The sequence below is a fragment of the Salvelinus sp. IW2-2015 genome, linkage group LG27, assembly GCF_002910315.2.
Source record: "Salvelinus sp. IW2-2015 linkage group LG27, ASM291031v2, whole genome shotgun sequence".
Classification (NCBI taxonomy): domain Eukaryota; kingdom Metazoa; phylum Chordata; class Actinopteri; order Salmoniformes; family Salmonidae; genus Salvelinus; species Salvelinus sp. IW2-2015.
The window spans coordinates 36727456-36755099 of NC_036867.1; the positions used below are offsets into that span (position 1 = coordinate 36727456).

A 27644-nucleotide genomic window follows, 5' to 3' on the forward strand; every position below is an offset into this window, starting at 1 on the left:
ATTCAGAACAGCACTGTCGTTCAGAACTGAATCTCCGATTCAACTGTGCAGATGGCAGCGTATATGGCGTTGTGTGGGCGAGCGGTTTGCTGATGTCAACTTGTGAAAACAGTGCCCCATATATATAAGTCAGTTGCAAGTTAATTCAATTGTGTCGAGCACGATTAAGGCTAAGCCCACATGTGGGATATGAAGATTAATGCTTTAAATCAGAACAGTGTCCAACAGTGTCCAAAATTCTAAAGTTGTTCTCTAACAGTTTCACAGCAACCATAATTTCACGCTCYTTAGGSYGGGGGGGGGGGGGGGGGGGTTSTTGAGGGTCTCTGAAGGGAGACCCACTGTCTCTAACTCTCAAAATGTCTGGTTTAGAAGAAAAAAACGAATCAAATGCTAGAAGCATGGGGAAATGTCGAGATGCTGTTTTCCAGGGGAAATGAAGTTCATGAATTGCTTGGCTGGGTTGTAGGACAGTGGATGTACATTGATAATTCAAACAGTTTTTTTTTTATTTAACCAGGCAAGTCAGTTAAGAACAATGACTGCCTAACCCGGCCTAACCCTAACACGGACGACACTGGGCCAATTGTGCGCCGCCCTATGTGACTCCCAATCGTGGCCGGCTGTGATACAGCCTGGAATCAAACCAGGGTCCGTAGTGACACCTCTAACACTGAGGTGCAGTGCCTTAGACCGCTGCGCCACTCAGGAGCCCTGTTAATAGGCATTACCCAGGGACTGTCATTAATAAATCCCTGCTATCAACCAATCAGCATCCAGGATACAAACAACATGTTTTATAACAATATATTGTTCTTCACAAATGTGTACTGAAACAGCAAAGATGTATTGAGAGGAAAGAGTTTGAAATTGGGAGAAAGACTATAAAAACAATATTCTATGTACTAGACTGGTTCTTTTCCACAGCCGCCCCATTCCTGCATAAATGAATAKCAATTGGGTCGTGAAGCCTCCTCTGCTTAGAAGCATCTAGACATGTGGCTGATGTTCCTAATCAGTGTCCCTATACTCCAGAATAAATAAGTCCATACCAGTTTCATTTAACCAAACACACTTTCATCCATTCCCTTTCCTTTGTACATGCAATATGAATGAAACAACCTTCCCTCCGTTAGGCCGGGCTAGAAATATTTGGTGTGCACTACATAGGGAATAGATTGCAAGCACTACATAGGGAATAGGTTGCAATTTGGGATGCAGCCCAAATTTGTTGCTCAGTAATCCTTGTTGATTTCTCTTCACCATTCTGGTGACATATTGTATACATTCTCCTTATAATGTATTATACAATATCATTCTGTATACACCGTATGTATAAAAGGGMGAGTTGTGTGCATGCAGCCTGAGTCTGCAGATGGCTTGCGATCATTAAACACAGCTCATTGCAGTCCAGAGCTGGGGAAGCAGCAGCTGCTGGGAGCAGGGCTGGATCCTGATAACCCACATCCAGGAGAGATGCCTGGAGAGGGGGAGAGAATGGTGGACTCAGAGACCCCCCCCCCTCCCTTTCCACACTCACTGTATGCTAGGTGAATCAGAATGACGTATGGGAATGGATTGCTGGGTGGGTGGGTGGACGGAAGTGTTTGTGCGCGTGTGCACATGCGAGTCCAAGTGCTCTCTTGTGTGTTTGCATGTTTATGGATGTGTGCATGTTTGCACTGTTTATGTGTTGGTCCATTGGTGTGCTTATGTTCCATCTGTGCACTACTCATCCTCTATCCCCTCCTCGCCAATCAGCTTCATGAACACATGTAAATGTTTCTCTCTGGCTCTGGCAGCTACCAGAGAAAAACTGCTCCGTAGCCGGCTGACATTTTGACATGTTGTTAGCTGTTGACATGTTTATTTGCTAATCTCTCCATGATTCCTGATGAGATTGACAGATAATTCAACACCTATCAGACCTAGCCAGTTTACCTGGGCTTAATTAGAGGTTGGGGTTAGATATTTTAAAAGGGTGGATTGGAATAATAACGTCTTTGTTTTGCCAGCTCTGTGGCTTGACAGCTGTTGTTTTCTCCGCGTCTTTTTTTGCCCTACCTCTGTTTCGCTTCTGTCCATCTGGTGTGTCTGTGTCAGAGCTGATGTGTGTGCCGGGCTCAGTGAGTCAGACCCACGGAGCCGATGTCTCTCTCATTCTCTCTCTCTCTCCCTATCTGCATTCTCACGCACACGTTCCGTTTTTTTCTGACCACCACCTGCCAACCGCCACTGTGCAATTTCCTGCAGAAATATGATTCAGCCAATTGTGCCGTGAAGAAAAGGAATAATGGGAAAACAAACAAGTGCCGTTGCCATTCTGCCGCGCTAACAAGGAGGCTGAGAATAATACCGCCAGCCAGTAATGATAATATAGATGAACGGGTGTCAGGCTCCTCCTGAAAAGATGAGCAATTATGGGGACTTGTCTAATCGTGAAACAATAACCAACAGTTGTTCCTTGCGTGTGTAAACACCATTATGAGTTTGACGGCTATGTCATTGCTTTCTTCATGTGCAGAAATATCTTATTTTTCTTGCTTAGCTAGAGACAGATCGAGAAAGACAGATCATCTCATTTGGCTWCGTGGGTGCATGTGTGTGTAATGGTGCCCCGTGTGAGGATGATTATTTACATCTGTGTGGGAGGGTAGATACTTTGTATTCATCCAGTTCACATGTCATAATTGACTTTTTATAAAGCGTAAACCTCAGTGGGTTAAATGGTCCGAAAGGTAGGAGAATACGACTACACTAGTTATTGACTGGTTTGTTTTGAAAATAAGCATAATTACCATATCAGTCCGGAGGGCATAGCTTCCATTCACACTCTCGTTCAAAGACTTGTCTTTTATAGTGTGTGTGCTGTTTGTATCTAGAGAGGGAAGAAAAGGAAAGAGTGTGTCTAATTAGAATGAGTAATACTCCATCTTGTATGTCGAAGCGCAAGTGCATTCATTTTTTGTTCTCACATAATGCCTGCTGTTCGTATTGAGCTCGGGGCGTTTTCGCTTTTGTCTGGTGGTTTCAGAGAGCTTCTAAGCAACAACAGAGCTTTCACTGAAGACCTCTCTCTCTCTTTCTCGTTTGTTTTGGTCTGTGACGACCGAAGTGAAGGCGAACTGCCTCGCTATAGTCCCTAGGAGTCTAGTTGCTTCTATTGTATCCTTGAGCTCTCACTCAAAACGGTTAAAAGCTCAAATAATTCTATCGACCCACTACATTGAACCTCTTCTATCCCCTTTTATAATCACATTGTGAGAGAATCAACGAGAAATTGTTGGGAATCTGCCTGTACGTCAATGTATGTCTGATTACAATCTGAGCGGGCACATTTCAAAGAGGGCAGAGAGGGGAAACGAAACTACCTCAATGGGCTTTTTAAAATCTCATCTACAGGATATTTTTATAACAGGCGTGGCGGGGTAGCGGTAGTCATGAATTACAGACAGAGTCACAGTAGTAGAGAGGTGCTCAAGAAGCAACAGGTCCGGTGATGAGTCCGTCTGCTCTCTCTTGCTCTCGCTCTATCTATCTCTCTCTCTCTCTTTCTCTCCTTGGCACGGCTGTGATTTTGTGACGGTGACAGTTCATGGCAGCATCCAGACGCGAGTAGGTGACCAAGAGTGACACTTAATTCACCTAGAGAGCTGCTTCCTGCCTACCACATTCTGTCTCATCATTTGGATAGTGGCTCTGTAGGCTACCAGTAATGCGTAGCTCACACCTTGCAGTGTAACCTTCACTCCCTGGTGTCCGTAGCTGTTGCTACCGTGCGAAACACTTCCTGTATGTGTGCTGGTAAAAGACCTGGGATGTTGTCTAGGTAGGAGGCATAAGGCAGGTTGTTATGACTGTACCTTTAAGACAGATCATGCCTTTCCTTTTCCTCTGGCTCTGGCTTCGTTCACCTTTAAGTGCTAGCGTGCTGTGCCAGAGAAAGCGGAGGTGTGAATTCAAATGTTTTCTTTCTAAAGTAACCCAGCAACCTACACACATTCCATTATACGAGGTCTCCCTTTCTCCCTCTCTGTCCCTGTCTCTCCCTCTCTCCTTCCTTTCTCTCTATATCTGTCTCTCTCATTCTCCTCTCCTTATGTTGTCTCATCGTGCTGATAATGTTCACAGTATTGACAAATTTCCCCTCAGATGACCTACCCGTTTTACCATAGAGCCAAGATATATTCAACACGTGATTTAACTTTTCAATTTTCGTCTCAGATTGTTTGGAAAAGTGTTTGAGGAAAATAAAGTATATATTCCCCTATGGTTTAGCGTGCGCTGTGTATACACATAGCTTTGGTTTAAAAATTAATCCCAAAGTCTTTCCTGATTTGTAGGTCATTGCTTTTAGTTAAAATGCTCTGTCAGAGGGGAAACAATGTAACCCTGTGTGAGTTTGTAAGTTACTGTGCCAGCTGTAATGCTCTGTTGAGAGGAGCGTCTTATGCAGGTCTCTAATGGCTCTGGGGAAGTGAAGAGAGATGACTTTGGCTTACTCTGACCTCCTCTCCATTCTGAGTTTGCCTCTATAACCATTATTCCTGCCTGAGGGGACAGTTTTTGTCATCCAACCATTTCGGTGTCTTAAAAAAGGATTTGGCCTTTAGGAAATTATAGGTAAAGATAATGGTAGACAGTCACAGCAAATGTTACGCCATGGTGGAAGAAATACACTGTATTTCTAAACTTACCTGGAATAATTCATAACATAATGAATAAAAAGTATGTTTATATTAATTTTGTTTACACTTTGTTGCTGCATAATATTTCCCTTAATAAGAAACCATGATTCATTCAAATGTGTGTTTTTGCCTAGTCACAATATTGTTACCACAATGGCATTGTTCCACACAGACAATTCATCATACAAAATATGATAAAAATGCCCTCAATTTAGGTTATTAAAACCAATTTATGCATTTAATTCTCAAAAGGTGCATTCATTTACATATTTAACCAGGTTAAGGTGACTCCTACCACCACATAATACAATTTATTGATTAAGGTCTGAAAGCTTTTTTTTTTATAGCAAGACTCCATTACTGCAACACGTAATTTTCTCATCAGCCCGCTACTGTTCTGCTGGGTTTGACAAGGGGAGAACTTAACATTCAATGTTGTTTACCCTCTCCCTCCATTAACGTCTATAGCAGCCTGCAGTGATGAGGTCTGTGCACTCCAATCAACTCTCACTGTTCAGCTCACACTCTGCTGTTACTCAGACTCATATAATTCATGTTTATCATAATTCATGTAATGTCCAATCACAGGGATGCAGAGGGTTGCTTATAAGAAATCCCGCTATGCCCGCAGACGAACCATCAAACAGGCAAAGCGTCAATACAGAACTAAGATCGAATCGTACTACACCGGCTCCAACGCTCGTCGGATGTGGCAGGGTTTGCAAACTATTGCCCTGTTGGGTGAGGTTTATGACCCCCCCATAATTACCTTTCCCCCTTTTCTCTCCTTTCTACAGAATGGACTCTTGGAAAGCCCTGTGTTACCACAGAGAAAGTATGGTAACATCAAATGTTTGGGGAATGGAACAATATTTCCCTTTCTCAACCAGTTGAAAGTGTCCGTTGGTACTTAATTTAAGAATATGATGTCAGATCAGTTGTTGTCTGGGACATTATATCTGATGATAGGATGACATAAATTGCATCTTGGAAAGTCTACACATTCTAGTTATCAGATTCACATAGAATTGTTGTGCAATTTAAATGTTTAAATATGAAACTATTTGTGAGAAGAAATATGATTTTAGCTTCTAAATAAGTTTTTCATAAGTAAGTAAACTTATGCTCACTCAGTGGCCACGCCCAAGTGAACAGACATTGGTTGGAGAGGGATGAAACACGCCCTTCTCTTCCCCAGTACAAAAGCCCCCGTGACCCAATTCACGTTAGACTAAGCAAACCCCAGCGTGAGCTGTGGTTGCGAATGGTTGAACGACTACTCTTATCTAACGAAATTTACATGAGACCAGATCACGTGGAGGTGACGATCACCACGCTGGAATGGTGAATTTTGACTAGACCAGCCAGAATACAGCACAAGCTGATTATGGCAACCTGGTATGAACTTTGAACTATTATTCACTATAGAAGAAGTGATACATCCTAGACGTCGAGTTATCAGCTGCAGCTGTAAACGTACGTGGCCTAGGAAAGGACAGACAATCTCCTAAGAACGGCAGCGTACTTCAACGTATCCGCTCTACAACACTACGACCAGAAAGATTATACAAAGGACAATGCAATCTCTGCTGGGCAAACCAATCTTCGACCCATCTATCGAAGCGCAGCTCAGAGTAAATATATATCTTGCATTTTCCTTTTCTGAATGGCGGTTATTAGAATGCATAAGATTCTGTATTTACAGTAGCATAGCTTCTCAAATTACGATAGAGACCCAATCCCTTTGTCCCTCAGTCTTCCCGCTCTTTCATTCAAACCCAACCCCCTTCCTTTATGTAACCAGCCGTCATATCGGGTTAGCCCACTAGGGGCTTTTCATGACATGATTAGCAATCGATGTGTGATCTATCCTGTGTATATATATATGTAATTCTGTGTGATTATTTAGGTTTTTAGTAAATAAATAATTTCGCCAATTTGTGTATTGCTCATTCAACTTGTTAGCTAGGGTTTGTGCAGATAACCAAGTACTTACGACAATCATAATGAGACTGATCGAGTTGACAATTAATAATTGACTGCTATTGATATAAAAGATCTTCAGATCTTTAAGAGAGTGGAATCGCGAGATAACCGCTCTATATAAATGAATGCTTCTGTGGTGCCCCAAGTTAATGGTTTAATTGTTGCATGTTTTTTAATTCAATCACGTAATCAATTAAACGTTAGGTAATCAATTTGATAAAATAGCATGTCATATAATTTAGCCGCGAGCTGCCCACGAGCTTACCAGATGAGCTAAATTACTTCTATGCTCGCTTTGAGGCAAGTGACACTGAAACATGCATGAGAGGATCAGCTGTTCCGGACAACTGTGTGATTACGCTCTCCATAGCGAGTAAGACCTTTAAACAGGTTAACATTCACAAGGCCGCAGGGCCAGACGGATTACCAGGACATGTAGTGCGAGCATGCGCTGACCAAATGGTAAGTGTCTTCAATGACATTTTCAACCTCTCCCTGAGTCTGTAATACCAACATGTTTCAAGCAGACCACCATAGTCCCTGTGCCCAAGAACACTAAGGTAACCTGCCTAAATGACTACCGACCCGTAGCACTCCCATTTGTAGCCATGAAGTGCTTTGAAAGGCTGGTCATGGCCCACATCAACACCATTGTCCCGGAAACCCTAGACCCACTCCAATTTGCATACCACCCCAACAGATCCACAGGTGATGCAATCTCTACTGCACTCCACACTGCCCTTTCCCACATGTACAAAATGAACACCTATGTGAGAATGCTATTCATTGACTACAGCTCAGTGTTCAACACCATAGTGCCCGCAAAGCTCATCACTAAGCTAAGGACCCTGGGACTAAACACCTCCCTCTGCAACTGGATCCTGGACTTCCTGACGGGCTGGCCCCAGGTGGTAAGGGTAGGTAACAATACATCCGCAACGCTGATACTCAACACGGGGGCCCCTCAGGGGTGCGTGCTCAGTCCACTCCTGTACTCCCTGTTCACTCATGACTGCATGGCCAGGCACGACTCCAACACCATCATTACGTTTGCTGATGACACAACAGTAGTAGGCCTGATTACCGACAATGATGAGACAGCCTATAGGGAGGAGGTCAGAGATCTGGCTGTGTGGTGCCAGGACAGCAACCTCTCCCTCAACATGATCAAGACAAAGGTGATGATTGTGGATGGCAGGAAAAGGAGGACAGAGCACGCCTCCATTCTCATCGACGGGGCTGTAGTAGTGCAGGTTGAGAGCTTCAAGTTCCATGGTGTCCACATCAACAACAAGCTATCATGGTCCAAGCACACCAAGACAGTCGTGAAGAGGGCACGACAAAACCTATTCCTCCTCAGGAGACTGAAAAGATTTGGCATGGGTCCTCAGATCTTCAAAAGGTTCTACAGCTGCACCATCGAGAGCATCCTGACTGGTTGCATCACTGCCTGGTATTGCAAGTGCTCGGCCTCCAACCGCAAGACACTACAGAGGGTTGTGCTTCCTGCCATCCAGGACTTCTATACCAGGCTGTGTCAGAGGAAGGCCCTAAAAATTGTCAAAGACTCCAGCCACCCTAGTCATAGACTGTTCTCTCTGCTACTACATGGCAAGCGGTACCGGAGCGCCAAGTCTAGGTCCAACTGGCTTCTCAACAGCTTCTACCCCCAAGCCATAAGACTCCTGAACAGCTAATCTAATGGCTACCCAGACTATTTGCATTGCCCTCTTTTACGCTGCTGCTATTCTCTGTTTATTATCTGTGCATAGTCACTTTAACTCTACCTACATGTAAATATTACCTCAATCACCTCGACTAACCGGTGCCCCCGCACATTGACTCTGTACCGGTACCCACTGTATATTGCCTCGCTATTGTTATTTTACTGCTGCTCTTTAATTATTTGTTACTTTTATTTCTTATGTTTTTACTTATCAATTTTTTACTTAACACTTATTTTTCTTAAAACTGCATTTTTTGTTAAGGGCTTGTGTCACGGACGTCGTAGGGAGGAGACCAAGGCGCAGCGTAGTAAGCGTACATACTTCTTTATTTACAGAATGAACACTGAACAAAACGAACACTGAACAAAACGAACAAAATAACAAAACGAACCGTGAAGCTAATATGGATAGTGCAGACAGGCAACTAAACATAGATCAAGAACCCACAAAACCAAAAGTGAAAATGGCAACCTAAATATGATCCCCAATCAGGGACAACGATAAACAGCTGCCTCTGATTGGGAACCAATTCAGGCCACCATAGACATACATATACCTAGACTTACCAAAACCCCTAGACATACAAAAAACCCTAGACAATACAAAACAAGCATACCCACCCTCGTCACACCCTGACCTAACCAAAATAATAAAGAAAACATAGATAACTAAGGTCAGGGCGTGACAGCTTGTAAGTTAGCATTTCACTGTAAGGTCTACACCTGTTGCATTCGGCGCATGTGACAAATACAATTTGATTTGATTTGTTTCTCCAATAGAGAAGCAGGAGACTGATATGTTTGTCCAATAGAGAAGCAGGAGATTGGGATGTGGGTCCAATAGAGAAGCAGGAGACTGGGATGTGGGTCCAATAGAGAAGTGAAGAGAATGAAAAGGGCTTTGACTAACAGCAGTGGGAGGTTTGTCACGAGGAGCAGGAGAACATCGAGGTAATGAGAAGTGTCAGTCTCATCAGACATATAAACCGTAAATGAGCCAGTCTAGCCAGAGAAAATAAAAAACGTTGATTGAAATGGCCTGCTGTGAGGAGACATTGATCTCACATCAAAACACATCAGTCAGAACAAATAACAGTGTCGACAGAGAGGAATGATTCTCCATCCTTCATTGTACTTCCCAATCTGAACCTAACAGATCATGCCACCATTTTGGGTGTCTTGTACACAATGTATGAAGAACCCCATACAAACACTAAGTTGGAGCTATGTCTCCTTAAAATGCTAGAATTCCACAATGTCTCTTTGGCTGTGCAAGCCATCCCCATCCTTCATACCAGTCTCTCACACACTCTCGCTCAATTGCAGCACCGTACCATAATTGAGACAATTGGCTGTACTGAGGAAGGAACGTCCTCTCACCATCAACTAATGGCTCCACTTTGACGGAGGGAATACCCAGCTCTGATTAGTGAGAAGAGCACTCTCGGTGGACTGGCCACGTGACGTGCAAGGCGTTAGGTCTGGGAGAGGATGAAGGGAGCCCGTATATACGGACAGTCAACAATGGTGTCCATGGCAGGATGAGGTGCAAGTGGTGAGGAGAGGAGCAGACAGACATGCCACGCTTCAGAGTCCTGACAGAGAGAGATAGACTTGCTTTGGCAATGTAAACATATGTTTCCCATGCCAATAAAGCCCTTTGAATGTAATTGATAGGAGAGGGGGACAGGCAGAGAGAGAGAGAGAGAGAGGGTAAGAAGAGGAGATGCAGAAAGAAAGAGTAATAGGGGAGGAGGGGAGAGAGGAGGTGTAAGAGACTTAGAAAGAGGGTGGGGTGTTGGGATGCTTCAGGAAGATCAAAGGAAATCACATCAATGGAAGGTTGTCTCTTCTTCGGCTGTGATGCACTGCAATGCCAATAGAGAGTGAGGGGCGAATTTCTGTCGGCATCAAGATAGACGAAGCCTTCTCATTTAGCTAGCTAAAACCATTTCTCTTCATTTTTCTCTTTAGTCCTTAGCATAATCATATTATGTATCATCACCATATTAGTGGGGCGGCAGGTAGCCTGTGGTTAGAGTGGTTAGAGGGTTGGGCCAGTAACCGAAAGGTTGCTGGATCAAATCCCCGAGCTGACAAGGTAAAAATCTGTCGTTCTGCCCCTGAACAAGGCAGTTAACCCACTGTTCCTCGGTAGGAAGTCATTGTAAATAAGAATGTGTTCTTAACTGACTTGCCTAGTTAAATAAAATGAATCACTGCTTATCATACAGTTGACTGAGCAGATTCATTCCTCAAGACCAACTGGCCATGTGAGTGACTGACCATTATTCTGCCTTTCAACCAGCCTACGCACCCTCTGGCTATTTGCAGCGGATTGTAACCTGCCGGTGGGGAAAAGAAGTGGCCCTGGTGCACACACTTCCATGTTAAACGATGCCTCGATAGCGACTTCCCTCATTACACATGATGACAATGAACCAGAAGGTTACTGAGGGAATCTAGACCAGCCTGACCTATTTTACTGTGGAGCGCAGATGCTCTTTTGTCATACTGGGAAGAAGGAGAGGAGAGTGGAGGGGAGGAAAGGAGGGGAAATGGGAGAAGAGAAGAGGAAAGGAACGTTGATTTCCAGTGTAGTTCTTCAAATCATTTGGAGAAAATATGTATATTTTATTCATCTTTGTTCAATTGTATTCTTCATACAATAAAATAATGCCACGGAATTCTAAGCAAATCTTGTCTGCTCAATGAACTAGTGTAGCCCACAGCCATTTGGCATAGCCACATTAGGACTTAACATAAGGACAACTCAGAGTATGCTATTCTGTTCTTCTGAAATAGACTACATTTTCTTCATATCATCCTTCTTTAGACCTGTTTAAAATAAATAATGGATTTATTGTGAAGCTGTAGGCTATATTATATTGACTTATTAGACATTTAAAATGGCTTGTAGGCTGTGTGTGGAAACCAGGAGATGCTAAATGCGTTTATGTTAATTAACGGTCAATTACCGTGAGACCGACAGTTATTTGCTTGACAATCACCGGCTGTCAAAATTTCGTGACCACCACAGCCCTAGGTACAGTGGCTTGCGAAAGTATTCACCCCCCTTGGCATTTTTCCAATTTTGTTGCCTTACAAACTGGAATTAAAATATATTTTTTGGGAGTTTTGTATCATTTGATTTACACAACATGCCTACCACTTTGAAGATTATTGGGAAACAAACAAGAAATAAGACAAAAAAAACTGAAAGCTTCAGCGTGAATAACGATTCACCCCTTCCCAAAGTCAATACTTTGTAATACCACCTTATGCAGCATTACAGCTGCAAGTCTCTTGGGGTATGTCTCTATAAGCTTGGCACATCTAGCCACTGGGATTTTTGGCCATTCTTCAAGGAAAAACTGCTCTAGCTCCTTCAAGTTGGATGGGTTCTGCTGGTGTACAGCAATCTTTACGTCATACCACAGATTCTCAATTGGATTGAGGTCTGGGCTTTGACTAGGCCATTCCAAGACATTTAAATGTTTCCCCTTAAACCACTCGAGCGTTGCTATAGCAGTATGCTTAGGGTCATTGTCCTGCTGGAAGGTGAACCTRCGTCCCAGCTTAAAATCTCTGGAAGTCAAACAGGTTTCCCTCAAGAATTTTCCTGTTTTTAGCAACATCCATCATTCCTTCAATTCTGACCAGTTTCCCAGTTCACTGAGATTGCACACAGGTGGACATTATTTAACTAATTATGTGACTTCTGAAGGTAATTGGTTGCACCAGATCATATTTAGGGGTTTCATAGCAAAGGGAGTGAAAACATATGCACGCACCACTTTTTTTCACTTTTTAAAAAAATTKTTTGAAACAAGTAATTTTTTTCATTTCACCTCACCAATTTGGACTATTTTGTGTATGTCCATTACATGAAATCCAAATAAAAATCTATTTCAATGACAGGTTGTAATGCAACAAAATAGGAAAAACGCCAAGGGGCATGAATACTTTTGCAAAGCACTATGTCCACAACATCCTCTGTAGTATTTTCCGATAGAACAAACCACTATATCCAGTGTGAATCGTTGGTACATTACTGTTCAGAGAGGGTGAGAGAGAGAAAGGGAGAGATGTGCTTCCACTTCAATCAGTCCTGTGTTTTCCACTGCTGTGCACATCTCTGTTGCATCTTAGCTTGAAGGGCATCTGACTTATAACGCTGAGCAGAGCTTAAAGAGTGACAAGGGCATAGATCAACCTTGATTGGAACACTTCCTTTCTGTAAACATTTACATCAAGATGTGAGCCTATCAGGGCAGACTGAAGATCATTTCTCCAGGTTACGGGTAGTGTTTCACTAGGAATTTCAATACTGCTAGAGATGGAGTTGCATATGGAAGCTTTTTCTGCTCAATGTATTGAGAGCTTTGTTGAGTAGACAAAGCTCCACAAACATGATTTCAACAGGTCGTTGGGCCGACATTGTTTTGAGCCGGTAGGTTCATGTTGGCTAGAGTTTGTGGTACAGTACCTACAGTACAGAGCCCATCATTGTCATCCTTTAATTATATCCACTTTGAAAACACATTGACTTCAGGGTTGCTATCTCCCTATCTTCCCAGATGTATTTCAACCCTACAACTTTGAGGACATTAATCTCATGGAACCGCTTAGAGAACGTTTCAGCACCTACACTTCCATGACGCTCACACAGTTGTTTAATGTCATCAGTCTTTCGGGCACTTCCCCGTCGCTAACGACATCTGACAGGTACCCCGTAAGAAACTGTTTTCTGAAGGTTAATCATCCCGTTTCCCGCCTGTGGTCCTCTTTGGATCAGACGCTCGCTATCCATTTCCAAGCAGCCAAGCCGCTGACACTTTGAATTCGGAACGCGCCCTTCAGCCACACACTTCTCCATGGTAATTAGGATCGGAGAGAGCAGGAGTGTCAATGGAACATTTTTAAAGTGAAGACGGCGGGTTTGACTGATGCTTCTAATGACCTTCGGTCACCAAGGTGTGTTCTTACAATGGCGTTCGAAGGGGGGAATGATGAGGGGTGGTTGAAGGGGAGGATGGAGGGGGTATCATTAATCTATAGGTGACGCCACACAATCTGACACAACGTCGTTCTTTTTCCATCAACAGGAAGTCATAACTCATCTATACCAGAGCCGTCCATGACTTTTGGTGGTTCATTTTTGACGGACAAGGATATNAACGTCGTTCTTTTTCCATCAACAGGAAGTCATAACTCATCTATACCAGAGCCGTCCATGACTTTTGGTGGTTCATTTTTGACGGACAAGGATATATAAAGTCGTTAATCACTGTCATAACTATATCGCTGTTACCACAGTCATTAAGATGGATAGAGGTGATTGGCAGTACTTGATTTGATATGGTTCATAATAATACAGTAAGATTGATGTGTGGATTGAACCTAATGTTTTGTTCACATAATAGGCTACGATTGATGTAATGTGCCATGACAACGGAAGAGGATGGTTACACCGCGGATGCTTTAACTGTGTTTAAATGAATTGATTGATTCAGGGACGGTAACTTTATTTTGTTAAGTGGGAAAGCGGAAGCATATTTCAGCTAATTAACACCGGAATGGCTAATTGATCCATGATCTGCCCTGTCTGCTCTCAGGTCTAACACAGATAATCAGGTATTTTAGATATACTGTAATAACCATAGCTAATGTTGGAAAAGTGCTGATGTATTTTACAGTGATTTTACATTGTCAAAAGTATAACGTTCTCTGGTAGCTAAGATGTTGTTACAGAGGTGGAACCACAGGTCCCAGAGGGGTGGGGCATTTTTCTTTCAGACTTTATAGCTATGACAGTGATTAAATCAGTTGTGGGGTATAATGGGACAACAACAAAAATGTTATCAGGTCACATGGTTTTAAAAAAGAATCCTGGAAAAACTGGTCCTGGGGAGGATGAAAATCTTGTCCTTGTTCATATGAAATATATTTTAAAACTAGTCTAAAAGGGGCTTCCTCTACAAACACAGAGACAACAACTGTGATTGGACAATAGAACTCAATAGTGTAGGCATAGCAACTATGCAGGGCTATGCACCTACGCAGGGCTCCCGAGTGGTGCAGCGATCTAAGGCACTGCATCTCAGTGCAAGAGGCGTCACTACAGTGCCTGGTTCGATTCCAGGCTGTATCACATCCGTCTATGATTGGGAGTCCCGTAGGGCGGCGCACAATTGGCCCAGTGTCGTCCGGGTTTGACTGGGGTAGGCCATCATTGTAAATAAGAATTTGTTCTTAACTGACTTGCCTAGTTAAATAAAGGTTAAATTTAAACAATAAAAAAATAAAATAATAATGTATGTCTAATAAAAAAATGACTGACATTCTACAGAATGTCATCACTATTATGTTGATTGATTCATTCCAGTTAAACATTTTGGATGGAAAAGGTATAGGCAGCCTGGCCAGCCCAAGTTTGAATATAAACCAAATTTGATCACATACTGTACACATTTTCTCCTAACACAAATAAATGGATTATAAATACATAACATTACCACTTTATTTACCCTGGCCAGGTGGACAGGCTGTATGCAGCTTCTGTTATTAGTAGCCCAGTCATGTAACATTTATGGAAAGAGTTTTTGCATGTGTCTGTCAGGGCGATGTGTTATCATGTTTGCTAAATAAATACCGGAGGAAAGTGGAAAGCACACTTGAGTGCGCGTTGTGCCCGGCCCACGCGGCCCGTGATTTCCGTGAATATGATTGGTCAAGCACGCCCCGAACCTGCAYCACTCCGATGTGAAGGACAGATAAATTGCGAGTTAACAAATCATGAAGCAAATCAGTCTAAAAAAAGAGTACTTTGTCCCTCTTTTAATGCCTTTGCTTCAATATTTTCTACTGATTGAAAAGGGCAAAGATGTGCTAGCTCGCCACACGTTTTTTTCGACGGCCCTGTGTTGTTGGTAGCTGATTAGAGGATTATTAAAGCTTAGTGTGCCTTTAATGTAATGGCAACGCTCACATCTTGCCACATAATAATACACTTACCAGAGTCTGGCATCACAACTTATTTTACAACTGATCACAAATAAGGGTTATACTGTTAGTGCTGTCTTATTTTCCTGAAGGAGAGAGATCCAGTAAGGGTTATACTGTTAGTGCTGTCTTTATTTTCCTGAAGGAGAGAGATCCAGTAAGGGTTATACTGTTAGTGCTGTCTTATTTTCCTGAAGGAGAGAGATCAGTAAGGGTTATACTGTTAGTGCTGTCTTATTTTCCTGAAGGAGAGAGATCAGTAAGGGTTATACTGTTAGTGCTGTCTTATTTTCCTGAGGAGAGAGATCCAGTAAGGGTTATAACTGTTAGTGCTGTCTTATTTTCCTGAAGGGAGAGATCCATAAGGGTTATACTGTTAGTGCTGTCTTATTTTCTGAAGGAGCGAGATCCAGTAAGGGTTATACTGTTAGTGCTGTCTTATTTTCCTGAAGGAGAGAGATCCAGTAAGGGTTATACTTTAGTGCTGTCTTATTTCCCTGAAGGAGAGAGATCCAGTAAGGGTTATACTGTAGTGTGTCTTTATTTTCCTGAAGGAGAGAGATCCAGTAAGGGTTATACTGTTAGTGCTGTCTTATTTTCTGAAGGAGAGAGATCCCAGTAAGGGTTATACTTTTGTGCTGTCTTATTTTCCCTGAAGGAGAGAAATCCAGTAAGGGTTTATACTGTTAGTGCTGTCTTATTTTCCTGAAGGAGAGAGATCCAGTAAAGGGTTATACTGTTAGTGCTTGTTATTTTCCTGAAGGAGCGAGATCCAGTAAGGGTTATACTGTTAGTGCTGTCTTATTTTCTGAAGGAGAGAGGATCCAGTAAGGGTTAATACTTTTAGTGCTGTCTTATTTCCTGAAGGAGAGAGATCCAGTAAGGGTTATACTGTTAGTGCTGTTTTATTTTCCTGAAGGAGAGAGATCCAGTAAGGGTTATACTGTTAGTGCTGTCTTATTTTCCTGAAGGAGAGAGATCCAGTAAGGGTTATACTTTTAGTGCTGTCTTATTTCCTGAGGAGAGAGATCCAGTAAGGGTTATAACTGTTAGTGCTGTTCTTATTTTCCCTGAGGAGAGAGATCCAGTAAGGTTATACTTGTTAGTGCTGTCTTATTTTCCTGAAGGAGAGAGATCAGTAAGGGTTATTGTTAGTGCTGTCTTATTTTCCTGAAGGAGAGAGATCCAGTAAGGGTTATACTGTTAGTGCTGTCTTATTTTCCTGAAGGAGAGAGATCCAGTAAGGTATATTGTTAGTGCTGTCTTATTTTCTGAAGGAGAGAATCCAGTAAGGTTATACTGTTAGTGCTGTCTTATTTTCCTGAAGGAGAGAGATCCAGTAAGGTTATACTGTTAGTCTGTCTTATTTTCCTGAAGGAGAGAGATCCAGTAAGGGTTATCTGTTAGTGCTGTCTTATTTTCTGAAGGAGAGAGATCCAGTAAGGGTTATACTGTTAGTGCTGTCTTATTTTCCTGAAGGAGAGAGATCAGTAAGGGTTATACTGTTAGTGCTGTCTTATTTCCTGAAGGAGAGAGATCCAGTAGGTTATACTGTTAGTGCTGTCTATTTTCTGAAGGAGAGAGATCCAGTAAGGGTTTATACTGTTGTGCTGTCTTATTTTCCTGAAGGAGAGAGATCCAGTAAGGGTTATACTGTTAGTGCTTGTCTTATTTTCTGAAGGAGAGAGATCCAGTAAGGGTTATACTTTAGTGCTGTTCTTATTTTCCTGAAGGAAGAGAATCAGTAAGGTTATACTGTTAGTGCTGTCTTATTTCCTGAAGGAGAGAGATCCACGTCAGGGTTATACTGTTAGTGCTGTCTTATTTTCCTGAAGGAGAGAGATCCAGTAAGGGTTATACTGTTAGTGCTGTCTTATTTTCCTGAAGGAGAGAAATCTAGTAAGCGACTAATCTTTTTTTGTCAGCTTAAATAAAAGTGCCATAATTTACCTTCATTCTTTCATTTGGTGAATAATTAAGTGATACTGTGCTTCTGCTTTGCCCTCCGTAATGATGGCAATAATTCATGTTATGCTGATGAGCCCACAGAAAGAGTTGCATAATGCATTTCAAATGGCTAAATGATTACATCTTCAGATGAATGGAGTGAACTGTGAACAACGGTATGTTTTCTAACTGCGATAAATGCATTAGAGTAAATGTGAGAAAGACCTCCCCGAATGCGGAATCACCCACAGAATCCCGACTAAATTGCCTGTGCCTGGTGGATGGGATGTGAAATAGATTTCAAACAGTTTAATTTATCACTATTATAATAAAGTGATGAAAGATCATCGGCAGGCCACCTGTTTAAGGAGTTCCTGTTTGTGTGCATGTGTGTGTGCGTACATGCATCTTTGTGCATGCTTGTGTCCCTCTTACAGTGAGTCAGCCCTGTGGATTTCTGTCTTGTGTGTACACTGACTGATATGGCCCCTGGGTGACAGGCATGGGTGTATAAGATATTAACAGCTGTGATTCTCAGGGGTCAGAGCCTGAGGTGACAGTGCACATGCTGGGGTTGAGACAGGCAGACAGACTCCCTCCTGCCACTTAGAGCGCCGTGAAGAAAGGAGTTCCTCTCTATTACCCAGTATGCATTGTTGTCTGCCAGTTGTCAGTCAGAGTTGGTGACAAGGCTGCAGTAAGGTGGGGCAACACTCTCTCTCTCCTAGTCTATGTCTGTCTCTCTGTCTCTCTTTCTCTATTTATTCAATCTCCCCCCTCTCTCACTCACTCCCTCTCTCTCTCTCCCTTTCTATTTTTAATTGTCTCTACTCTTTACATACCTAGTCAGTATGGTTCTATGATTGACAGAGAGGCTGATAGGTAGATGGCAGGTTCTTGGCTTGCACTAGAAATCGCTTCGGCTAGGAAGTGGTTCAGAATGGATTACAAGACATGTTGTGGAAAAACAACATTTATTTTTTACGTTTCCAGAACACCTAAGTGCACTTTCTATTCTAAAATTACTGTACTCTCAATTACTTTGCCGTTTAGAAACACTACACAGGGTTTTAACCTTTATGAGCAAAATAGAGTCTAGCAGTAATTGCAGTAACTTTTCTCTGCTTTTATATATAGGTTGATCTGAAAACCTTTATCAAACTATTGTGTGCGCATCCAGATGCTGTCATACAGGCAAGTGTTTGATTCCATTTACTCACTGTTTTTTCCCTCATAAAAAAAAAAGGAATCCGGTGCATTATGCTAATCAATTAATTAGACTATTTGATGGTTCTTTAAATACATTAATTTTCCTTCAATTTAATATCATTCACAATAGAAATGAGAACCTGATAGCAATATATGTTTTTTAGTCCTTCATTTTGCATCAGCACTGTCAGCCATAGCAACACATTCCTCAACAGAGACAGGGGGAACTCAATTTGATATGGGAGAATTTCATTTGACCTTTTATGCAGTAAGTGGGTCTGAATGAGAACTGCACATACATCAATAGATTCTCAACCTTCCAAAAGTGTTTATGGTTCGTACAGCAACAGTTCTGCAGAATACTGATCAGATGTTGGCTCTCCGCTTCTACCGTATCAACATGAACTTGGCTTGAATTGTATACAGTTTGGATGAATGAGGCCACATCTGTTCTTTCTTTGGCCACCTTGTTCATTGTTATGACTGCACAATGGAGGTAGAAAGGCTGTTCACAATATCAAGTTTTACTTGTAACAAAAAAATATGCTTTTTAATTTACTTCTGCTGTCCTCCAGGAGTTGCTGAATCGCCTCTCTACTTCAGTTTGGTCCTCAATTCACATACCTTGGCTGGAGAGCGAGGTAGCGGCTGTGATCCCTTACCTTTGCACAGTATCACTGTAGTCGTAAAATATAAATACTATTGTTATAATAGATAAGGCAACGTGCTACTTCTAAGTGCATTTATTCTGCAGAGTATACAAATGTCTCGTACCTTCCCTGTGTTTCTTTCACTCTCTGTCCTATGACTCGTTATACTCTCTTTCGCTCTCTCTCATGATTCACCTCTCTTTATTTCTCTCACTCCCGCTTATCAAATATCCCTCATTCTTCTCTTCTCTCTCTCTCTCTCTCTTTCTCTCTCTCATTCTAACAACTCCCTTTCTTTCTCCTCCTTTCTTATCACCACTCACCTTGCTGTCTTGTCTTCTGTTTGCAGAGATGGAGTGAAGAGGAAAGAGACTAACGTTAAGGGCAGGAGCCAGCTGTGTGAGGTAAGGAATGACTCAGTGTTTTCTATTATCAAACCCTTTCTGCTGGTTTGGCCCCTCTGTCTCTCTGTCTAATCCCATCATTCATAACTGATATAAAGAACCAACATTGTATTTGACTCCCTATGCTTCCTGTACTGTACTAAAACATCCCAGTATCTGGCAGCATACAGTATAATATTGCAACAGAAGGCCCCAGAATATATATGAAAACACACAGTACAGCACTGTTGTCAATCTACCTGTAATAACCTAGCTGGCTAACACCTTGACTGTTACAATGTTTCAAAGCTGTTTTTCAATCTACCTGTAGCAGCCTATCTACTGTAGCTAACACCTTGTCAATCTAACTGTAGCAGCCTAGCCAGCTAACACCATGTCAATCTACCTGTAGCATCCTAGCTAGCTAACACCTTGTCAATCTAACTGTAGCAGCCTAGCCAGCTAACACCTTGTCAATCTACCTGTAGCATCCTAGCTAGCTAACACCTTGTCAATCTAACTATAGCAGCCTACAGTAGCTAGCTAACACCTTGTCAATTTAACTGTAGCAGCCTACAGTAGCCAGCTAACACCTTGTCAATCTAATTGTAGCATTCTAGCTAGCTAACACCTTGTCAATCTACCTGTAGCAGCCTAGCTAGCTAACACCTTGTCAATCTAACTGTAGCATCCTAGCTAGCTAACACATTGCCCTATAGTGTTACAGTATGGTTGATATGTAATGTGATTGGGAGGAAAAACTATATAAAATCCTATGCTAAGCTACGAGACCTTCAGCTTTTGTTTTAGTGAATCAGTGATTGCATCCCAAATGGCACCATATTCCCTATATAGTGTACTACTTTTGATGAGGCCCCATAGGGCTGTGGTCAAAAGTAGTGCACTATATAGGAAATAGGGTGCCATTTGGAACAAAGATAGTGTGTTGCAGGTAGAAAGATCATCCATGTTCCATGCTGTAGTGTAAAGCTGAGAGGTATGTTGCAGCCTCCATCATTAGCACTGGCTAACAACAGGGCAAGAGGCGCCTGCCTACCTACCTACTGCTCCAGCCCACTCACATAATTACAGCTGAACACCTTGGTGATACAAGGAGTGAATCATTCTGTCAATCTGCATACGATTGACATTGACTATTGTATGTCAATGAGGTCAGGGATAATTCCACCACCTCCACTGCTACCACTGCTACACGCTACTGCTGTACAGCTAACTGCTATACTACTTCAGTACTAATACGACTAACGCTACTTATTATGATAATAATATGGGTAGAAATGATCAGAATTAGTGGTAATCATTCTACTTACACTGAACTATAGTGTTTTATTGAAGACACCGAGCAAATCAGAAATGTACACAGCTTCAGCAACCGTTACTAGAGATCAATTTCTAATAGAGGAAGATGTATAAAGGCCTACGTCTTTTTGTGAGACTGTGTTCAACTCGTCGCTTCACCCTATGTTCTGTGAAAAGTGAGAGGCTGGGTTAGTCAAACCCGTCTCTGCTTTCGTAGACGCCCATGTTGTCTTGACACAGTCTAATTACCAAAGGCAAACAGCACAGAGAACTTTCAAGAGCTGCCTGCCGCGTTACGTGAATGCAGATATGATTGTGAGGCAACAGCAGAAGAATTCCTAGATACAGTGTGGCGAAGGCCGGTCATGAGTGAAAGCCAGGAGTGCAGTGATCCCAGAATGGGACATAAAAAAGGTCTGAAATCCAGTCAGTGATGCATAGCCTACGTCTGGGAGAGAGAAACCACCACGGCTAGTCCTAGCGGAAGTCATATCGAGTTCAACATGAAGATGTCAGACATTTAAAATAAAATCAATTTATCCAAGGCTTTCATTTATGATGTTGCTCAGAGCAAGACCCTTGTAAATATTCACACCCCTGCGCTAGGCTAATTGTCTGAACAGCCAGAGGATCGGTGCGGGTTTTTCCAAAAGGAAGGGAAACTGTACAAAGACAGTGTTAGGCTACCTATGAATAATGCACACGTCATTAGAGCAGGTTTTAGTACCTAGTACCTACCTGGTCTGACACAGATTCTAACACAGTCTATATTGTGAATAATGGGCGTGTGCGAGCTAAGAAAATGTGCCAGATAAATCCAATCTGTTCTGATTTGTTTGTGCGGTATAAATTAGATTCTCATTGGGTAGAACTAGAATGCAAAAACAAGCATTTCACTATTCTAGCTAAGTCAGTGCCTTGAAGTTGCAGATTTTTCGTTGACTTGCAACCTGACTAGAGTCTGATGATAACAGCACAGAACAGTGTGCTTCAGGACTCAGTGTGTAGCAATGCACTTAGCATAATTAAATCAAACATAAACTAATATTGACGTAAGCATCCTCTGAAATATCCAAATAGGATATTTCCTTGTCATTTTCCATGCAAATCATCCCAAATATGTTGAGTTTACACTACTGTTTATATGTCAATTCAACTGAAGCAGTAAAGCACCGTTTAGTGCTCTGCTAATTGAGTGGTCTTTGGCGGGGATCTGACTCAATTCCTATAGACTCCATAATAATTTATCAATGACACCTCAGCAGGTGTTTCATCATGACTCCAGACCAATTTTTCCATCGTCCCCCCTATGAATACATTATGCTTCCAGCCCATACATCTTCCTAGCCCGTCCTTGTGCGTGAACTGAGTAGAGCAGAGTATTACTTTATTAATCCCAACTTGGGAAATTGTTTTATCACAGCATTCATCATCCATAACGTATAAGGACAGGACACAACCAAACAGAAAACATATCAAGACACATGAAAGCACCTGCTCCTTAGCATCCGCAGAAGAACAGCCGGATTCAAGTGCTGTTATCCATCCCACTCTGGAGGAAAAACCTGCAAGAATACTGTTCACAATAGGAAGACATCATAAAACAGTCAACTCAACTCGTTAAAAAGTCTTTGGGTAAAAATGACCATCTAAATCTCTCTGTGGAACGTCTGGACAGGATGAACCTGCTACTGAAGCTGCTCCTATGTTGCATGATCCATGATCATGTGTGTTTTTGCTTGCAGCTCTTTTATGAACATGTCCTGCATTGATTCCAGGCTGCAGCCAATTGTTGCACTGGATTCCCTGATTATTTTGTCAAGCTTGTTTATGTCCTCCTTGGATAAATGATCTTTCCAGCACACAATGGCATAGCTTACTACATTCATCACGACACTGCTGTAGAACATGCAGAGCCTTTTGTCACGGACATTTAACGATCTAAGCTTAAAGTACAGTCTGGATTGGGCATTTTTGTAGATGCTGTGGAAGTTCTCCGTCCATTTCAGTTTGTTGTCCACTATTACACCCAAGTGCTTGTAAAAGTCAACAACACCAATCTCTCACCATTAATAAAAATAGGATTAAAAACATATTTATTTTTCCTAAAATCTACCACTAGCTCCTTCGCCTTCAGTACATTAATTGGCTTCACACCATTTCACAAAGGACATATTTGTATCCATGTGATGAGCATCGGGGTGTGTCCAAAATGGCACCCTTTTCTCTATATAGTGCACTAATTTTGACCTGGTCAAAGGTAGTACACTATATAGGGAATAGGGTGCCAATTTAGATGCACCCCATGCTACTCCACAAGGTGCATTATCTCGAATAGATATGCAATCTGTGTTTTTGGCAATCAGTGTTTCCGATTGTATTTTTCTTTAATTATTATAATTTGTTCCTTTATTTAAGCAGGGAGTCACCATTGAGACCAGGGTCTCTTTCACAAGGGAGCCCTGCATATACACTATATATACAAAAGTATGTGGACACCCCTTCAAATTAGTGGATTCGGCTATTTCAGCCACACCCGTTGCTGACAGGTGTATAAAATTGATTACACAGCCATGCAATCTCCATAGACAAACATTGGCATTAGAATGGCCTTACTGAAGAGCACCGTGACTTTCAAAGTGGCACAGTCATAGGACGCCACCTTTCCAACAAGTCAGTTCATCAAATTTCTGCCCTGCTAGAGCTGCCCCTGTCAACTGTAAGTGCTGTTATTGTGAAGTGGAAACGTCTAGAAGCAACAACGGCTTAGCCGCCAACTGGTAGGCCACACAAGCTCACAGAACAGGACCTCGGCGGTCCTTGTTTGCAACCCTCACTGCCAAGTTCCAGAGGCAGCTCAAGAAATCTTTGTTGGGAGCTTCATGAAATGGGTTCCAATGGCCGAGCAGACGCATACAAGCCTAAGTGGTGTAAAGCTCACCGCCATTGGACTCTGGATCAGTGGAAGCACGTTCTCTGGAGTGATGAATCACGCTTCACCATATAGCAGTCCGATGGACGAATCTGAATTTTGGCGGATGCCAGGAGAACACTACCTGCCCCATTGTAGAGTGCCAAGTGTTTAGTGGAGGAGGAATAATGGTCTGAGGCTGTTTTTCATGGTTCGGGCTAGGCCCCTTTGTTCCGGTGAAGGGAAATCTTAACGCTACAGCATACAATGACATTCTAGACAATTCTGTGCTTCCAAATTTGTGGAAACAGTTTGAGGAAGGCCCCTTCCTGTTTCAGCATGACAATGCCCCCATGCACAAAGCGAGGTCCACACAGAAACACCAGAACATCTAATTGTAATGTTTTTTGTAGTTGGTTCCATCAATGAGGTTCTACAAGCAGACTTATCAAGTTCGCTCGACACCCGAGTAACCTCAAGAGTTAAGCAACCTTGTGAATGGGTTTGGTATCTCATGTTTATCTATTTTAACAGTGAGGTTAGGTAAGTTGGAAGCTAGTGTAGTAGAGCTTTTTAAAATTGCATCATATTCCCTATAGTGCACTACTTATTGGGAATCGGGTAAAGTAGTGCACTCTTTAGGGGACATAGTGATGGTCTATGGTGTGTAAACTCCATACAGTAAAGCAGTACAAGGCTTCCTGGGTGGTAAAGTAGCCAACTGCAGCCAATCTCCTGGGATTATTGGTGACTGGATGCTGAGCTAATGGAGTTGTTGGACCCTACTCCGAAATGAACAGCCACTCTCCCACAGGGACCTATGCATTTTTTATTAATTAGTCGATAGTCTCTAATCAATCAGACCTGAATTATAGAGGGAAATTAGAAGGATACACCCTAAATGCCGACCTCTGAGGAAAATCCATTCTGGCATGTATAGGGGGAGGAAAATCCATTCTGGCATTTATWGGGTTGTGGGGGAGGGAGGGAYGGAAAGGGATGCTGTTTCTACTACAGCTGTGTAGGAAAGCTGTTTCCCTAACATGTTAAGGATGCATCCGAGGATTACCATTGAGAATCAATAGGAAATGCTAAATGACCGAAGCAAGTCAACATATAGTGTTTGTATGTGACAATAAACATATTTTTATGTTTATCTTCTCTGAAAAATGAAGTCATGGAATGATCGTAGTAAGGGTTGTTGTGGTGAATGTGGGTGATGCCATCCAACCTGCCATCCACCCATTTCTTGGAGGGAAAAGTGCCACTGAGTGGATTTCTCTAGTACCACATTCCTGATAAAGGTGCCCTTATAGTAGTGTCAGCACACAAGTAACCATCTGCTGCCTGCCACTCTATTGAAGTGCCAAAATGAACACACACACACACACACACACACACAAACACACACACCAACTAAAAATGACCAATTAAACTATTGAGTGGTACTGGGTGACATGATTCTATTTTCCAGTCTATATGTAGTTACTGTGGAGAGTACCAACAGCTAAGAACACGTTTAATCTCCTCAGATCAATGGAGCATGGCTGTAATTGGGATAACACAACATACCAGGGTGGGAAACAGGCATTTGAGAAGATTACGCTGGTGTCAGATTAAATGACACAGTGCACAGATTTCATTAGCCGTGCATCAAGCTCCTCTCTTCAATTCCAGGGGGTATAAACACACAAACCTACTGCTCCTGAGATAGAGGGGCAGGAATGTGGGGATGTGATAGTCAAATCCGATCTCGGGTTTATAGGGGAAACAAAACAAAAAACAAATGATATTTTATTTGATATTGGATGAGATTCCTATAACCCTTTTCTAGGGGACTCAAAGTGCTCTGTACTGTAGATTACGCTGTATGCAATGGGAGAAATTCAAACTACCACTTCAGATGTGAAGGCTAGATTATGGAATCACAGCTCATAGGGTTAAAGCCTGTCTCCGCTGTAGCTTGAACCCTTTGTACTGTAACCCACAAAAGCAATTGTAAAGTTGAGTTGAGCTTCAGAGTCCCAAGGGCTAAAAAGGGTCAGCCGCAAAGAAAGGTTTGAAATCTTCAGCCTAGTCTGATTACACAGATCGAGGAAAATACATGTTTTCAGACACATAATGACATTTCACAAAACATTGTGTAGCATTCACAACTGTAAATTATCTTCACCAGGCTTCGCTAAGCTGAGAACATTGTGTAGAGATTGTTTTGTAGTGTAAAGTGCCTGTACTTGATAGTTCAAGCACGTCCATCAGGTCGCTTCATACTGTATTGCCAAAGTGCTACATCTTTGGCAATACAGTATGCTGGACCTATTAAAGGGAAATCAATACGCAAATAAAAACAGGCTCGTTTTAAGATCCCATTTATAGGTTAACTTTGGTCCTGTCACGGCTGTTGAATGATGTAGACCAAGGTGCAGAACGTACATATTCCTTTAATTTAGAAATGATGCCGACAAAACAATAAACAATACAAAACAAACCGTGAAGCTTAAGGCTATGTGCCACAAAAAAAGTAAACTTCCCACAAAGACAGGTGGGAAAAAGGGGTACCTAAGTATGGTTCTCAATCAGAGACAACGATAGACAGCTGTCCCTGATTGAGAACCCTACCCGGCCAAAACATAGAAATGCAAATAATAGAACATAGAATACCCACCCCAACTCACACCCTGACCAAACCAAAATAGAGACATAAAAAGGATCTCTAAGGTTAGGGCGTGACAGGGCCATGCTTATTATTATTATTATTTCGTTTTTTCCTCTTTTCACTTTTCTGTTCACTTCCCTGTTATATGTTCACATAGTCATTATAACCACAAACTCCTAGTATCCTTTGCGTACTAAACAAGTGAGCACCCCTTTCACTAGACCGACCTTTGATGAGGTGAACTTCAGTAGATGAACAGACAAACGCTGCCTCAGTTATAGTACAGCACATAAATTACTATTCTGTAGTTCAATACATTTGTTTCAAGTCCAGGTCAGGAGCAAGAACACAATAGACCATTATTGTGATGCCCAGTGAAATGAACACAGGTTTCAAGATGGATTTTCGAAACCTCATTTATCATGTCCTTCCTTCCTGTTTGGTTGGTCCTCCCTATATGAGAGGGTAAAAGTGGGGCATACCTCTATTCCCGACTTCCACTCAGAACCAATTTTGGTCTGTATATCATGAACTGCTGCTTCGTCTCAGGACAAAGACAACATTCATTTTAGGATTTGATTTTTTTACTTGACCATATTATGCCCAGTAGTCAGAGAATAGTATATATTCTTAACAGTTTAACCAGTGGGAGCCTGCTGTTTCGAGGGGCTGTTAACTTTTAAAGTGCTTTTCAATGGTCTTCAAGAGTTGATGTGAACCGCAGTTAGTTTTATCAGAACAGATTTTGAGTGGGAGTATAGTTGGAGTGCTGTATGGTGGCAGATCACTGTGTTTGGTGTGGGTTTATATTGAGGACTGCATGTTGGTGTGTACAGAATAGTATCTGTTGTAACAGTTAGGGTTGCAAAGTGTCGTAAACTTTCCGGTAAACTTCCAGAATTTTTCCCGGAAATTTTCCATGGGAAGTTAATCCCGGAATTTGGGGAATTTTGCTTAAATTCATCAAAAAAGTTAGCTTATAACAGTGAACCTTTTTTGTGGGATACACATAAGGCAATTCTAGGTCGTGTGGAATACTTTGGTTAAACTATCCCCAATTCAATGGAATTGCAACCCTCTGCATTCACAGTGCATCCATCACAGTGCACTCATCCATCACATGTGCAGTGCACTCTTCCATCACATGTACAGCTGATTCTCAA

The 27644-nt window shown here is 42.1% G+C and overlaps 1 pseudogene; it reads left to right on the plus strand.

The window, feature by feature from the left end:
- LOC111953477 (beta-1,3-galactosyltransferase 1-like) overlaps nucleotides 1–27644 on the plus strand; it is a 117256-nt pseudogene that overhangs the window by 46695 nt on the left and 42917 nt on the right.